General features: G+C 40.3%; 1 long non-coding RNA gene across 1 annotated transcript in view; it reads left to right on the plus strand.

Annotated features, from left to right (window-relative positions):
- LOC132517241 (uncharacterized) overlaps positions 1–14,829 on the plus strand; it is a 431,094-nt gene that overhangs the window by 348,876 nt on the left and 67,389 nt on the right. The window contains exon 3 of the long non-coding RNA XR_009539645.1: positions 5,838–5,974. This is a non-coding gene — a long non-coding RNA (uncharacterized LOC132517241). The remainder of the gene's footprint in view (positions 1–5,837; positions 5,975–14,829) is intronic.

Below are 14,829 nucleotides of genomic sequence, written 5' to 3' on the forward strand. Positions count from 1 at the left end.
CTCAGTTTCATCATCCATAATATGGAGATAATAATAGTACCTACTCCATAGAGTTCTTGTCAGGATTAAATGAGATAATGTGAAGATGTTGGAGCGGTGTCCACACATAGTTAGTTCTTAATAAATGGCAGCTGTCAAGGGAAATCAATGGCCCTTTCCTTTATGCAGTATCACCTTCAGATATACAATTAAAAACTTATTTAATAACTCAGCTGGATGTGGACATTAAGAGTGATATATTTGATAATTACAGATGTTCAAGTGTGTGTTTGTATGTTTGTGTTATACTTGATTCCTCTGTGCATTTGAGGAGATGGATCAAGATGGAGAGTGATCTACATTTTTATAACTTTCTATTTTAGTTCGTATTTGAATTAGACCCTTTGGTAAACATGTCACTAAAATATTCTTTCCAAAACGGGCACCGATCTGGCTAATGATAGTAGTCAGCCATTAACCTGAATTTCTTCCCTCTCCAATTCTGTTTACAGAAGTACAGAAAAATTACCAGCTGCTTGAGGAAGCAGGAGTCAGTCTTGCTGACCTTTCTGTTGGCATTTGGTTAGGTCTTACTGTTTTTCTGATAGACTGTTGGTCAGACAGCCTGTGACACTATGACTGTCTTTAGAGTGTTTGTGTGCCCCATTTCTGCACTTGTTGCAGATAGCTTTGCTGAGGTTCTGTTGCTACTCTTGTGGATATATGAAGTGCGGAAAGTGTGTGTGTGTGTGTGTGTGTGTGTGTGTGTGGTGAGATTCGGGGGAGTGTATTTATGTGTGTCCATGGACACAGGAGTTGTACGTATTGAGGAATATGAGGAGATTGTATACATATGGGGTGTCTGTGTGTGGAGAAAATACATAACTACGTGTCTCTGTGTTTGCACATGTGCACCTCTGACAGTATAAAGAACAGCCGCTCCTCAAGTTGATATTTTCTTTAAACAGCCTAGTCAACATTATCCCATATTTTTTTCTCCCATTGCCTCCCCTTTTTCTGGTTCCTCTCCATCACTTTCCCTTCCTCATCTCTGTAAGTTGTACCCTCTCAGGTGGTACCACCGCTTAGTAATCTGTACTGTGCCCTCTATCTCTTAGAGCTGCGAGCGTCCTCAGCTTGTAGAGGGCTTCACGGGATGGATCCACCTAGTTTCTCAACGGTTCTATGCAAGGTAGCTCATGTTTACCCAGGGCACATATCACTTCAGGCTTTCTTGGGTAAGACATGCCTGAAACCTTGAATTTCAACTCTCCTCTGCTGCTCCTTGACAAAGTATTTCCTCTCTGCTAGTTCCAGCTAGGCAGATCAGATATTTGAATTATACCCCATTTAACGGTGAGGAATTTCAGGCCAGTAAATTATAGAATCAGATTTAGAACCTGCTGCTCTTTTCACAAAGTCATTTTTATGGAGGGTTGGGGAGGAAGGAGTATTCAGATCAGACATGTGGAGGGTTCTATCAATAAAACACTTACGGAATATTATTTTACATTCTAGCCCTTTCCTAACCCCTGACATTGTTGAATCTTTACCCATCACAGGCCTTAGTAGGGAATCTGTTGATGGATTGATTCTTTTCTCAGGGCTTGAGTGAGATGTGTATCCTTTCCTTTTTTAGTAGTATTCCTTGGACAATTAAGTTCTGGGTGAAGGCGTTTTCTTTGCTTCATACTTGGCACTGATGTTTATAACCTGCCCTGGCAAAATTAATAGTAATATTAATAATTGTGGCAGGTCACGAACAAAATCTGTCAATATCACTAAATATTCATGCTTTCTGCACCCCTTATGTTCTGTTTACAGTTCTACTAATTGAGCATCTCAGAGCTCAGCTAGAGAAATAACAACTGAGTTTATTAATGATAATAATTATGGATATTAAATTATACTTGGTACCATTTACATAATGCAAATGAGGGAATTAATTACAAACCTAGAGAGGGGAGAATGTTCTGGCTTGTCATTGAACTCTAAGCCTACAACATTCACAGTAGGAAAGCTTTTTTCTTTTTTCTGGCAATGACATTGACCTCCAGGTATCTGTAGAAGGAGGACTACTTGGGAATCTAGAGGATACAAGCTTAAATATGTCTGCTTTTCATCTGACTCATGGGGTGACTTAAGGTTAAAGCTAGTAGCCGACAGATATAAAGCCATTTGAATTCCACATTTTTTCCCCTATATATGGTATCATTTAAGATTTATAACCCCCTGAGGAAAGAAAAGTCAGATTTTACTGTTGAGGGAGTGAAGTTACACAAGCTAATGGGATACCTTTGAAAATGTCATCTCAGCTCACAAACAGTCCCACTGAAACAGAAATGCATCCACCTTCTATTGGGCCATGGAAGTGGGCCTCAGGCATGTTACCTAAAATTGATGTATACTCTACACATGCTTTTTGGGCCTGGGGAAGACACCTGACACTAGCTACGCCAATCAGACCTTTGGCTGGTAATTGGACATAGAAATAAGAATTGAGAATCAGTCGTTCCTTGTGGTTAGACCTATACCATACAAACTTGGGTTATTCCACCAGGCAAGCTAGATGGCAAAAAAAGTAATTGACAGGGATGAGAAAGAAGCAGATTCACAGAAGGAAGCAGTAATGAAAGAGGAAATAAACTCTTTTGCTAGGCATGCAGTGCTGTTGTAGCTTCCTTATCCAGTACTTCTGAGATTTTGTGTTCCTGCCTTTGACTTCTGTGAAATGCCTGTGGATCCTTGAAATAAACTGCTTGTTTTATTGTCTTTGCTTAAGGTAGCTTTAGTATTTGCTTATTATTAATAGTCTCAATTAAGACAAATAGTTTGCCTAAGTCACAAAGCTAACGAGTAGTGCTGAGTGAGAGAGAATTCACGTTTCTTTACCACATCTCTGCAGTTTTTCCCATAGCCCTGTAGCTGTTTCTTATATTCCCGAGTCCTCATCCACTATTCAGGACCCATCCAGCCCTGTCATGAGGGTGGAGCCCACCCCGGGGTTCTCAGATCTCAGAGTTGGGGATGGGACCATTCGGCTTTGCTTCTAGCATATACAGATGTACTCTGTCAGGATGCTCCTTGATTCATTAAAACGCTACAAGAAGGAAATGCAGCCAGCTGCCATTCTCCTTTTGCTCATCATCTTTCCTGGTGTCAGTAGCACCTCGTTGCAGTTGGCAACGTTGTTGACGTGAGTGACATTAGCCGGAGCACAAATCAGGTAGCATCTGCTGAGGAGTGAGAAAAAAAAAAACACATTTATAAAAGGGAAAACAGAATCAGGGTGACATCCAGGTTGTCTTTTTGATAGTCTCTGCTTTTGGGTTTGTATTTGGGATAGATGGCTCCATTTTCTGGTGTTCCAATTTAACTGTTTCAAAGGTTGTCTGTTAGCTTTATCTCAGAGGAAACTCATAACGTTGAACAGCTATCATAGAACACGGGTTATAACTAGGATAACCGTGTGGTCCAGTTTGTCCAGGATGATCTCAATTTATAACTATTTTCCTAGAATAATTTTTAGTAGGACCTCTTTCCCTCTCAAACGTGCCCTGATTTGGTTGACACATTATTTGGTCACCCTAGTGATAGCTGACTGATCACATATGAGGACCCATCCATCACTGATATTTACTGAGCATCTACTATGAATGATCAAAGGTGGTGTGAGGGGTGTGTATAAGTGTAAATGTAAGCAGCTCATAATCTCTGCCCTTAATGAACTTCCTTCCAGTTTAGGGAAGGAAAGAATACAGCAAAATAGAACTGTAACTCCAGGGGACAAAAATCTTCCTATAGATAGGACTGGACAATGCAAGCCAACTGGTTCTTTGTTTATTTTTCTTGTTGGAGGCATTGTATGCAAGGACAGAGAATCTGGAGACAGCTTGGGTTCACATTCCAACTCTGCCATTTGCTAGCTGTGTGACAAGGAGAAAAGCGACTCATCTGCCCAAGCCTCTAGTTTCTCAATTACATGTGTGGATGGTAACAGTGTGTTACTTGTACTGTGAGGATTGTGTTATGTGTGGAAGGTGATTATCATAGTGCCTAGTGGAAACTAAGAACTCTGTAAATCAGAGTTGAGATAGGATTCGTAGCAGCATGTCCTTATTGAGTTAAAAATCTTTGGAATCAGACCTTGTCTCTACCATTCAAACTGTGACATATTAGGTAGGGCTATTCATAGAATCCCAGCACTGTAAGGCCCTGTACTGTTATCCAGCCCCATCCCTACCATTCAGCAGTGAATGGTTGGTAGGTAAACAACATTCCTTAGAATCATTCATCACATTTCTTCTCTACATTTTCAAATAGAGTTGTGACAGCAAGGCAAACTGTGTGCTGTGGGCTTAGGAGAACAGATGGTGTCAGAAAAATCTAGCATGTGATGGAAAAACATGGTATGTTCCCATCCAGCAGAGGAAAGGGCAGGAACAGTGTGTACTGAATAATTCCTCCTTCTGAGTGGTGAAGGTGGGAAGTAAAAGGAGATAATGAGTTATCAACAGCACAGTCCTTCATGGAAAAGGTCTAGAATGCTGCTTCTCTAGAATTTCTGCCCTGAACCTAGAAAGGTATTAAATTCTCTTAAAGGCTGTTTGAACACATGTTTCTTAGAAATGCACTAGGAACTCTTTCCATGAGTTGATTGAAAAGTTTGGGACATCTTCGGACCTTGTCCAAAGAATATGGGCTCCTTAAAAAAACACCCTCAGATCTAAAGCTAAACTTATTTAAATTACTGTTATTCACTATGATTATTTAAATTAATGACTAACTTTACTGAGCCCTATATGTCAGATCTGAGCTAAAAGCTCTACTATGCATTGTCTTATTAAATGTCTATGACTGCATTCTGACATGAGTGCTATGATAATTCCTATTTTGCTTATAAGGAAACTGGTTCAGAGAGGCCCAAGGGTCTAAACAACCACTAGGAGGAAAGGCCTTTTACCTAGGCCAATCTGTGTCCAAATTTTATACTCTTGATTACGATGCTGTATGCTATGATGAACTTGCCCTAAAAATAATACATTATAGAACTAGCTAAGCAAGATCTTTGATGATCATGGTGTTAAAGGATGGAATAATACTGAATGGAAGAAGAAGAATTAAAATACTGAGAGCTAGAAAGGTATTTCTGGTTTGACTGAATTTTCCTCCTGTTCCCAATCTAAATTACATGGGGCTCTGGCCTTACAGTTGGGTAGCTAGTCTTGTTTCACAGGGAAGATCTTTTAGTTTTACTCTGGAAAGCATTCCAAGATTTTAGCAATAGGCAAGTGCCAGAAAGTGCCAGAAAGTTCTTCCTGATTTTGAATCTAAGGTGGTGTTATTTAGTCTAACTGGACGATATGGGTAGATATTGGAATATAAGTTATTTTTGCTATATTGGGTGATACGGTGATTCCTCATTTTTTTCTCTTTTAATCCTTTAGTTCTATTAATATTTATGATATGAATTCTCTATGCCAGGCTCTTTGCAGACACAAGGCAAGAAAAGGAGACACAATGCCTATTCTTATTAAGTTTATCATCTTGCTTTGTCCTAGGGAAACAAAAAAAGATTATGAAATCCTGCTACGTTCAATAGTAGGGTATAGTAATTATATTTTGCTATTCGTCTATATTTAAAGTTACTTGCTTGTATATGTTTCTAAGTGCATCCACAAGCTGTCTCCTGATAAAGCCATGGAGACATAAGCAATGTAGTGTTTAATGGCTAATTGCCTTGATGCAGAAAGGTAAGAGGGTCACAGCTTTGCTGAGTAACCCAGAATAAGTTGTTACATTTCTCCAAGCTTATTTAGTAATTTAGAAAATGACCCTCTGCCCTCCTTTCTCTGCAGGCGAGCCAGAAATATTAAATCATTTTCCACCTGAAGATGCATCTGTCCCAGAGTTGAACAAGTGCCTAGAGCCAGAGGACTCTCAAGATCTGGTTTTGAAGAAGCAGCTTTTTCTCCTTTTCCCTGTCTACTTTTGGGTGAGTCACTTCATCTTCCATTAAGTGGGAATGCCGTTCCATGTGCTGCCTACCTTGATAATGGCCCAATGTTAGGATCCAGTGAGATGGATTTGAAAGTGCTCTGTCGATTCAAGGCTTTCTAGTTCAGTGGAACTTCAATCTGACAGCTTAGTTGGTAGGCATGAAATAATTTCAAATGGTGTGGTTGTATACTTTGCAATATTAGATGGTTTCTTTGTGAAAAGAGACAAGAAGATGGCGATGTGAATTGTTCTCTGAATTCAGATATCACCACAACAAAATGCCTTCTGTAATACAATTTCTGGTGAGTAACCAAGTTGAAATGCCTGCATCGTCATCTATCAATGCATGAAACAGTCTATTCAATACAATGAGTTGGTCCTCAAACTTCTGTTTCTCTTCCCTGTTTATGAGACATGTCCATAGCTCCTGACACCAAGTCCCAAAATCAGCCTCCACATTACAGAGTATGCTCAGAAGGGAGCTGTTTCCTTGTCAACAATGAGCATTAGTACAGCAGTTGGACTGGAAGGAAAAGCCTTTGTCTATTAGGAAGCCTGAAGAGCTTGGTTGCTAGGCAACCGAGTCTTTAGGCAGCAAATAGTGTATACCAGGAGGGAATCCAGAGGGGTGGGCCTGGAAAATAGGGAGAAGCAATTCCATACTTAGAGTCAGCTGAGGCAGGAAAAGAAAAAGCACTGCTTACTACGCAGGTAAAGAAGAGGTGCACACACTGAATTAAGTTGTGCATTTTAGCCTCAAATGTGTTAGGTGCCAACACTCACAGGTTACTGTTATCTGGAAAACCGTGTGACCTTGAGTAGGTGACTTTCTCCAGCTTCAGGTTGTGTGGCCAAAGCAGAAAGCCAAGGAGCCAAGTATCACTAACTTCTCCTCATCTCTACCAATACAGCCACCACATGAACATATACCTCCTTAAATCAGAGAAACGCGATTCTGATCTTATATACTGCATTTGCATGAAACGATGGATAGAAGAGCCTACATTACTAAAAACCCTGAAGTAAATGCTCTTTGGAGTTCCTGAAGCTTAAGGTTCTAACTAAAATGACTATTTCCCATGCCTAAACACAGCTAAATATTTACACAGGGCAGAATATGCCAAGATGCAGATATGGGGGAAGTTATCTTTCATGCAGCCAAGCTCTTATTGTTCCTCTCTCCCCAAATATATTCCTCACCCAGCTGCCAGCAGATTCGAAAGATGCAAAGTTAGGTACTTTGGGGGAAGTTAAGGCATAAACTAGTCCTGAGCCACTTGGGCAGTCTGACATATCAAGTAAACATTCACTGATTCTCGACTTAAGCCTGACAGTTTGTTTGAACACAAAGGAATGAGGCACCTTCCAGTGAGATTTGCTATGAAAGCCATCCAGGGTTGAGAACTGGCCTGAGGTTGGCACATGTAGGCCCATGAGGGTTGAGTCATTACAGAGAGAAGGCATTAGATGGTAAGATTTGCAGATATGCAGATAGACATTTGAAGCAGGATTTCTTCACTTATTTTAGCTGTTAACCTTGGACATGTTACCTGAGTTCTCCGATGCACAGCTTATGCACCAGTACAGTGGGGACAAGAATGGTATTTGCCTCTAAGAGATACTATGAAGTTTAAATGAAATAATGCATGGAAATCATTTAGCAGTGGGCTTGACATATTGTAGACAATGAATAGACTGGTGAGCTGGTCCATGGAGGTACTTGGGTTAGGGTCACAGAGTAAAACTGGGCAATATTACTTCCAAAACAGTTTGGAAGTAAAAACAAACTTCACACCTCAGGGGCAGGATATTGGCATGGAAAGTCCTGTAGTAGGAGTTGGGAGACCAGGCATCTGCGAGGGTCTAGGTCACCACCAGGCAATTAGAGCCCCAATGTGGAATTATGACAGCTCAGAGCTGGCACCAGAAGAGCAGGCATATGCCCAAGACCACCTTCCGAAGCACCGTAGAGCTCTACTCCAGACAGAGTTTAGGAAGACAGCTCCAAATCCAGATGCTTCCAGTCTGAAATCTTTTATTTGCAGAAAACACTTATCTTTGAGTACTTTCTGAGCCTTTTGTATTCTTGGATTTGGGACTCTTACTCTATGACTGGTCTACTTTGCAGATTCTTTCTTATTGTATAGGCCTTGCTTTACACAATGTATGTCCTTTTTCCCCGTGGGCTACCACTTTCTCACCAGTAACAAGAAAGATTGACGTAAATGATCTTTGAATTTGCTCTACCTCACCTTTTATACGTTTCCTATTTTTTCTCTTAAGAGTCTTGGAGCTTGTTACTCATTCACCAGATACGTTTTTTTGAGTGTCTGCTAGGTGCCAGGTGTTGTCATAGGCACTGGAGATACATACAATTGTAACATTCTAGCAAAATGTCTGCTCTCATGGAGCTTACAGTGCAGGAGATGGACCGTATCAGGTGGACAAAATGTCTGATTATTTCAGATGGTGGTAAATGCTATAAAGGAACTGTTTCAATTACCAGTTGCAGTATAAAAACCACCCACTATGTGCTGCCTTAAAACAACAATAATTTATTAATCCTCCTCAGTCTGTGAGTTGACTGGACTCAACTGTGTGGCTTTCCTCCTCCAGGTGCTATACCAGAGTTACTTTATGCACCTGAGCTAGGAGGTCAGTTGGGGCTGGAGCACCCAAGATCACCTGTCATCCTGCAGGATCTCTTCACTTTGTCATCGTTCTGTACTCCTTCTCAAGCTTCTTTAGAGAGTGGCAGCAGGATATTAAAAGCACACAGCCCATTGTGCAAGTGTTCCCTAAGTATATGTGGTCATCATGTGTCCACATGATGTCCCATTGGCCAAATCAAGTCACATGGGAAAGCCCAGACTCAGTGTGCAAGGGGACTATGTGAGTGCATGGAAACAGGGCATGGTTCATTAGGGGCTACCAAAGATTGGGGAAGATGACTACTTTATGTTGGAAAATGGGTGAAACCTCTGATAAGTGCTCTTTGAACTTAGACCTGAAGGGTGTAAGAAGATCAGAGAGGAAGAGGATAAACACAAAGGTGCTGAGGTAAGAAAAGCTTGGCATTTTTGAGGATCTGAGGCTAGGCCTGTGTAACTCATACTTTGTGAGCAAGAGGAAGGAGTGGTTAGAAAATCAAGTCTAACCACTTGAGGTTGGACAGAGGCCAGATCTTAAGGCCTCGAGAACAATAGTAGGGGCTTGGATTTTATTCTACATGCAGTGAGAAGCCATTCATATGTTTAAGAAAGCGTCACCTGATCTGACTTACTTTTTTTTTTTTAATTTTATTTATTTTTGGCTGCGTTGGGTCTTCTTTGCTGTGCACGGGCTTTCTCTAGATGCAGCGAGCTGGGGGGCTACTAAGAAACAGGTCGAATAAAACAGATGGACACCAGGCCGAAGAAGTGAGCACACGTCAGATTAATCACTAGGGCTCAAGAAGTCTCTAGCTGGCTTCCACGGTGAGAGGAGGACCAAGAGATATGACAGAATAAATTGGAGGTTGTAAATAGTCTAGAGGTGCCTTAAGATGCTGAATGAAAAAGCCCAGAGATAGGCCACAGCCACTCTGCTTGATCTCTCCTTGTTGGTAGAAGATCTGTTCCTAACAGAGGAAAGAGCAATGTCAGGGACAACGGTAACTCATGTTGCAAAAACTCTCCTGATGGAATCACACAGAACTGGGCTCATGTTCTGACTTTATCAATGATTAATTCTTAAAAGAACCTGGTACTTCATTCTCTAAGTTTCCACTTTCTCATCTGAAAAAGGGTTGGTGAGGAGGATTAAATAAGATACTGCTGTATAAATTTTTTTTTCTGTATAAAGTATTTGTACTGCATTTGATATCTAAGAACTCTCAATGACTATTTTTAATATAATCCGTGAAAAAGAAGCATGGATGAAGCAAAAATAAAGGGAAAAGAAAAGAAAACAAATATGAAAGTTTTTTCAATTGCATAGCAACCACGATTCTGAGAATGCTGTATTTCCTTCAAGTAGAGAATCAAATTACATTGAAAGCCACTTACTGCTAGCAAAGGTGTGGCTCTCTGAATGTGAATAGCCTGCAGTTTTTTTGAGTAGCTCTTGATGTTTATATTTTCACTAGGCCCAATCTGATGACAGACAGTTATCTTAAAGTGTCATGGGACCTACAGAGAGATGACTTATCCTACTGGGGGTTCACCCTTAGCTCCCTGACTTTCTGGGTTTGTATAACAGCTTTTTGGGTAAGGGCTGATGAGGTCATGCTGGGAGTGCGAAGAAGGCAACACTATAAATAGCGTTTGCCATGGAGCAGAGTTCAGACCTGTCACTAGAGCTGTTCTTATTTAATCCATAACAGCCACCACTCCCCAGTTTGCATTTTTCCCTGCCTGACTGGCACCTGTCTTCATATCCTGTGGACTTGAATGGATACAACATGTTTGCTATAGTATTTCTTTATGTTAAGTCTACTCCTTGTGATGGTCCTTTAAGGGGCCAATCAAGGTTAACAAAGCACACATACTGAAAACAATGGAACAACTATCACAAGGCCATGTTTAACATGTTAAAGCTCTCATAGCACATGCGCTTTACATAACACCGCATTCTACTGATGGAGAAACTGAAGTCCAGTAAAGACCTGGTTCGCATGGCAGAGAGGAAGGGAATTATTATTCAAGCTCTGGTGTTCTGACTGTAAGTTCAGTGTTATTTCTGTACTTTTGGCCTGAATGTTTTAACTTGAGGAGTTGGGATACAGAGAATGATGAGTGTGATGGGGATAATCAGGGAAAACTTCTGGGCAGAAATGAGCCTCAAAGGCCCGATAGGCAAGGGATGGACCAGGAGGGCATTTGAAAGTAGGCCAGGCCACACATATCCTAGTTTGAGGATAAAAGCTCACATCTTGCATCTTGGGGTGGAAAATCCTAAGTCTCTCATTTGAAATTCTTTTTTTATCCTTATGGCGGTAATGTTATTTTCTAGCACGGAATACTTTCCTGGGCAGTAGGTGGTCTGGCTACGGTGCCTAATTTAATCTTTCACTGAATATATTCTTTCAAATACAGTATCTTAGTTGACAGTTATTAAACGCCTGGTTGACACCAGACATCAAAGAATAGGGGAACAAACACGAGGTGCCGCAGATTCATTTAGCAATCAGGGATAACTGCTGGATAAATAATGACCAGAGTAGATTTATTTTCAGGATGAATGGCCAGTTGCTATGTGAATTGCAATTCCTGAATCTGTCCTCTTCACCAGCTTGCCAGAACACCTCAGAGGCCCCTGTTTGAGGCCTTTCAGAGATTGGCTTTTAAATTCTTCCTGCTGCTTCACGATAGGTCCTTTTTGATACCAAAATGCATTTTCCTCTCATATCTCTCCTCCTCCACTGCGCATTTGTTTTTTCTTGTTACCCTAGCTGGTGTAGCAACTGTTAGTTGATAAATTCCTGGGTGGTGAGACTACCTGTGAAAAAGGGATTTGTCGATGGCACGATCCTGTCCCTACCTTCCTTCCCAATCTCAAGAGCGTCAGTTGAAGAGCTAGGAGAGTGGCAGCTGATCTGGAATATCAGGCAAGGTCTCATAAAATCATGCTCTTTGCTCTGCTGTTCTTCATCCTCTGAGTTGAACGTGTGGCTGCGAGATGCTCTTACCCAAATCTCCACCTCTTCACCCTATACCATAGGCCTTCCTCTCCATTACATCTTATAGAAGGTTGAGGTAACTGGTGACACTAGTAAAGTTCATTGTATACCATCTCGATCATAAAGGATGATTAGTATTTAGTAGAGAGCAAAGGAGAGTCACGTAGCAAAAATATAAAGAGTCCAGGTTTGGTGGAGCCAGTGGTAAACAGAGGAGTGCTTTGCCTGCCTAAAATCATTTTCATTCCTTATCACTATCATCATCATCTTTTTTTTTTTGGAAGGACCACTCTTTCAGGTCAAACGTAAGACATCTGTGGACCAGAATGGCCCTGGGCCTCCCATTTGTAACTTCTTAGTACTTTACAGTTCGTTAAGCAATTTCCTATTTATGTGCATCTGATCCCCAGGAGAACTCACAGACAGACAATACTGTTTAGTTCTCTTATGTACATGAGACAACTCAACTCAGTGACCTAAAGGAGGCTGGGGAAGAATTGGGACTCAAACCCAGGCCTGTTACCCACATCTCCAGAGTTCTCTTCATTCTACTATGCCTACCCCTCTTCTTCATTTCTCTACTTCTTTATAATTCACCTTTGCTGTCTAGGCAACCAGGGCCTCATCCTTCCCCCAGTCATGCAGGGATACTACAGTGACTCCAAGTCTGGGCAGAACTTACCTGAAGTCTCAACAGTTTCCCCTTCCCACTGAACATCTTTTATCCCTGCTCTGACATTCTAAAATGACTATTGCTGTGTTTACCTATCAGTGAGGGATTCTAGAAGAATAATTGTATACACACCAGGAGTTTCAGCCATCACATTGCCAGAGAGCTTGTGTCACTTTTTTTTTTTTTCTCTTGAGAGGAACAGTAGAACTGTTTTTAGCTTTTTTTTTTTAATTTTTATTGAAGTATAGTTGATTTACAATGTTGTGTTTCAGGTGTACAGTAAAGTGAATCGGTTTTACATATACATATATCTACTCTTTTTTTAGGTTCTTTTCCCATATAGGCCATTACAGAGTATTGAGTAGAGACCCCTGTGCTACACAGTAGGTACTTATTAGTTATCTATTTTATATATAGTAGTGTATATATGTCAATCCCAATCTGCCAGTTTATCCCTCACCCACCCTTATCCCCTGGTAACCATAAGTTTGTTTTCTACATCTGTGACTCTACTTCTGTTTTGTAAATAAGTTCATTTGTACCCTTTTTTAAGATTCTACGTATAAGCAGTATCATATATTTGTCTTTCTCTGTCTGACTTACTTCACTCAGTATGACGATCTCTAGGTCCATCCATGTTGCTGCAAATGGCATTATTTTGTTCTTTTTTATGGCTGAGTAATATTCCATTGTATATATGTACCACATCTTCTTTATTCCTTCCTCTGTTGATGGACATTTAGGTTGCTTCCATGTCCTGGCTACTGTAAATAGTGCCGCAGGGAACGTTGTGGTGCATGTTTCTTTTCAAATTATGGTTTTCTCCGCGTATGTGCCTAGGAGTGAGATTGCTAGATCATAGGATAGTTTTATATTCAGTGTTTTAAGGAACCTCCATACTGTTCTCTGTAATGGCTGTATCAATTTACATTCCCACCAACAGTGCAGGAGGGTTCCCTTTTCTCCATACCCTCTCCAGCATTTATTGTTTGTAGATTTTTTTGATGATGGCCATTCTGACTGGTATGAGATAATATCTCATTATAGTTTTGATTTGCATTTCCCTAATAATTAGTGATGTTGAGCATCCTTTCATGTGTTTGTTGGCGATCTGTACGTGTTCTTTGGAGAAATGTTTATTTAGATCTTCTGCCCATTTTTTGAATGGGTTGTTTGTTTGTTTTTTTGATATTGAGCTGCATGAGCTGTTTGTATATTTTGGAGATTAATCCCTTGTCAGTTGCTTCATTTGCAAATATTTTCTCCCATTCTGAGGGTTGTCTTTTCGTTTTGTTTATGGTTTCCTTTGTTGTCCAAGAGCTTTTAAGTTTAATTAGATCCCATTTGTTTATTTTTGTTTTTATTTTCATTGCTCTATGAGGTGTATTGAAAAAGATCTTACTGCAATTTATGTCAAAGGGTGTTCTGCCTATGTTTTCCTCTAAGAGTTTTATAGTATCTAGCCTTACATTTAGATCTTTAATCCATTTTGAATTTATTTTTGTATATGGTGTTGGGGAGTCTTCTAATTTCATTTGTTTACATGCTGTCCAGTTTTCCCAGCACTGCTTATTGAAGAGACTGTCTTTTCTCCATTGTATATTCTTGCTTCCTTTGTCATAGATTAGTTGACCATAGGTGCGTGGGTTTATCTCTGGGCTTTCTATCCTGTTCCATTGATCTACATTTCTGGTTTTGTGCCAGTATCACACTGTTTTGATTACTGTAGCTTTTTTGTTTTTTTTATATGAACAATTCATAGCCTTAGATATATTATCTGACAGTAATTGAAAAAGTGAAATTTCCTTCAGGTTTCCTCATTTAGAAACTGGCAACAGTAAGTGTAGAGGACAAACTGTGGATGAATAGACTTTGGGTGAGTCTTTTCAACTGCTTACATCTCAGTTTCCTCATCCTCAAAATCGGCAGTCACAGTAGCTAACTTATTGTTCTGAGGATGGCATGAGATAATGCGTATAAGGCACTAATGTAAGTAAATCTTGAGTGGGTATTAATAATATAACCCAGGTCTGTCAGACTGTAGAACCCGCCTTCTTTCTTTCCTTCTGTTGCTTTCTCTCAAGCCAAGCTATGAAGCCCTTAGGGACAGTAGCACCTGCCTGTCCACCATGGTTCACACCTAATCCCCATATGACTCAACGTTTGCTCTCTGACCTCATAATATGAACATGGCCCCAGGCAGTATGAATATACAATTGTTTATACAAGAGAGGTAGGTTACTGTTATGTGATATTTCTGTCTGAAACCTGGGATTTCAAAGGCTAGAAAACAAAACATATACAGTTCATTTTCTTACTGGTGTGAATCACTTTTTTAAGTTAAATCATCATCTTTTTTTAACCCTTTAGCTTGTTTAGGCTTGTTCTGAAAAGTAAACTGTTTCCACTGGATTGGGGTGAGAAAGCACTCTGTAAATACAGATCTTCCAAAATTCCATAGGAAGGAATAAGTGTGATTGAACTGTAAAGTTATAAGGAAAGTTAGAGAAAATGGAAG

The sequence above is a fragment of the Lagenorhynchus albirostris genome, chromosome 3, assembly GCF_949774975.1.
Source record: "Lagenorhynchus albirostris chromosome 3, mLagAlb1.1, whole genome shotgun sequence".
NCBI classification, from domain to species: Eukaryota; Metazoa; Chordata; class Mammalia; order Artiodactyla; family Delphinidae; genus Lagenorhynchus; species Lagenorhynchus albirostris.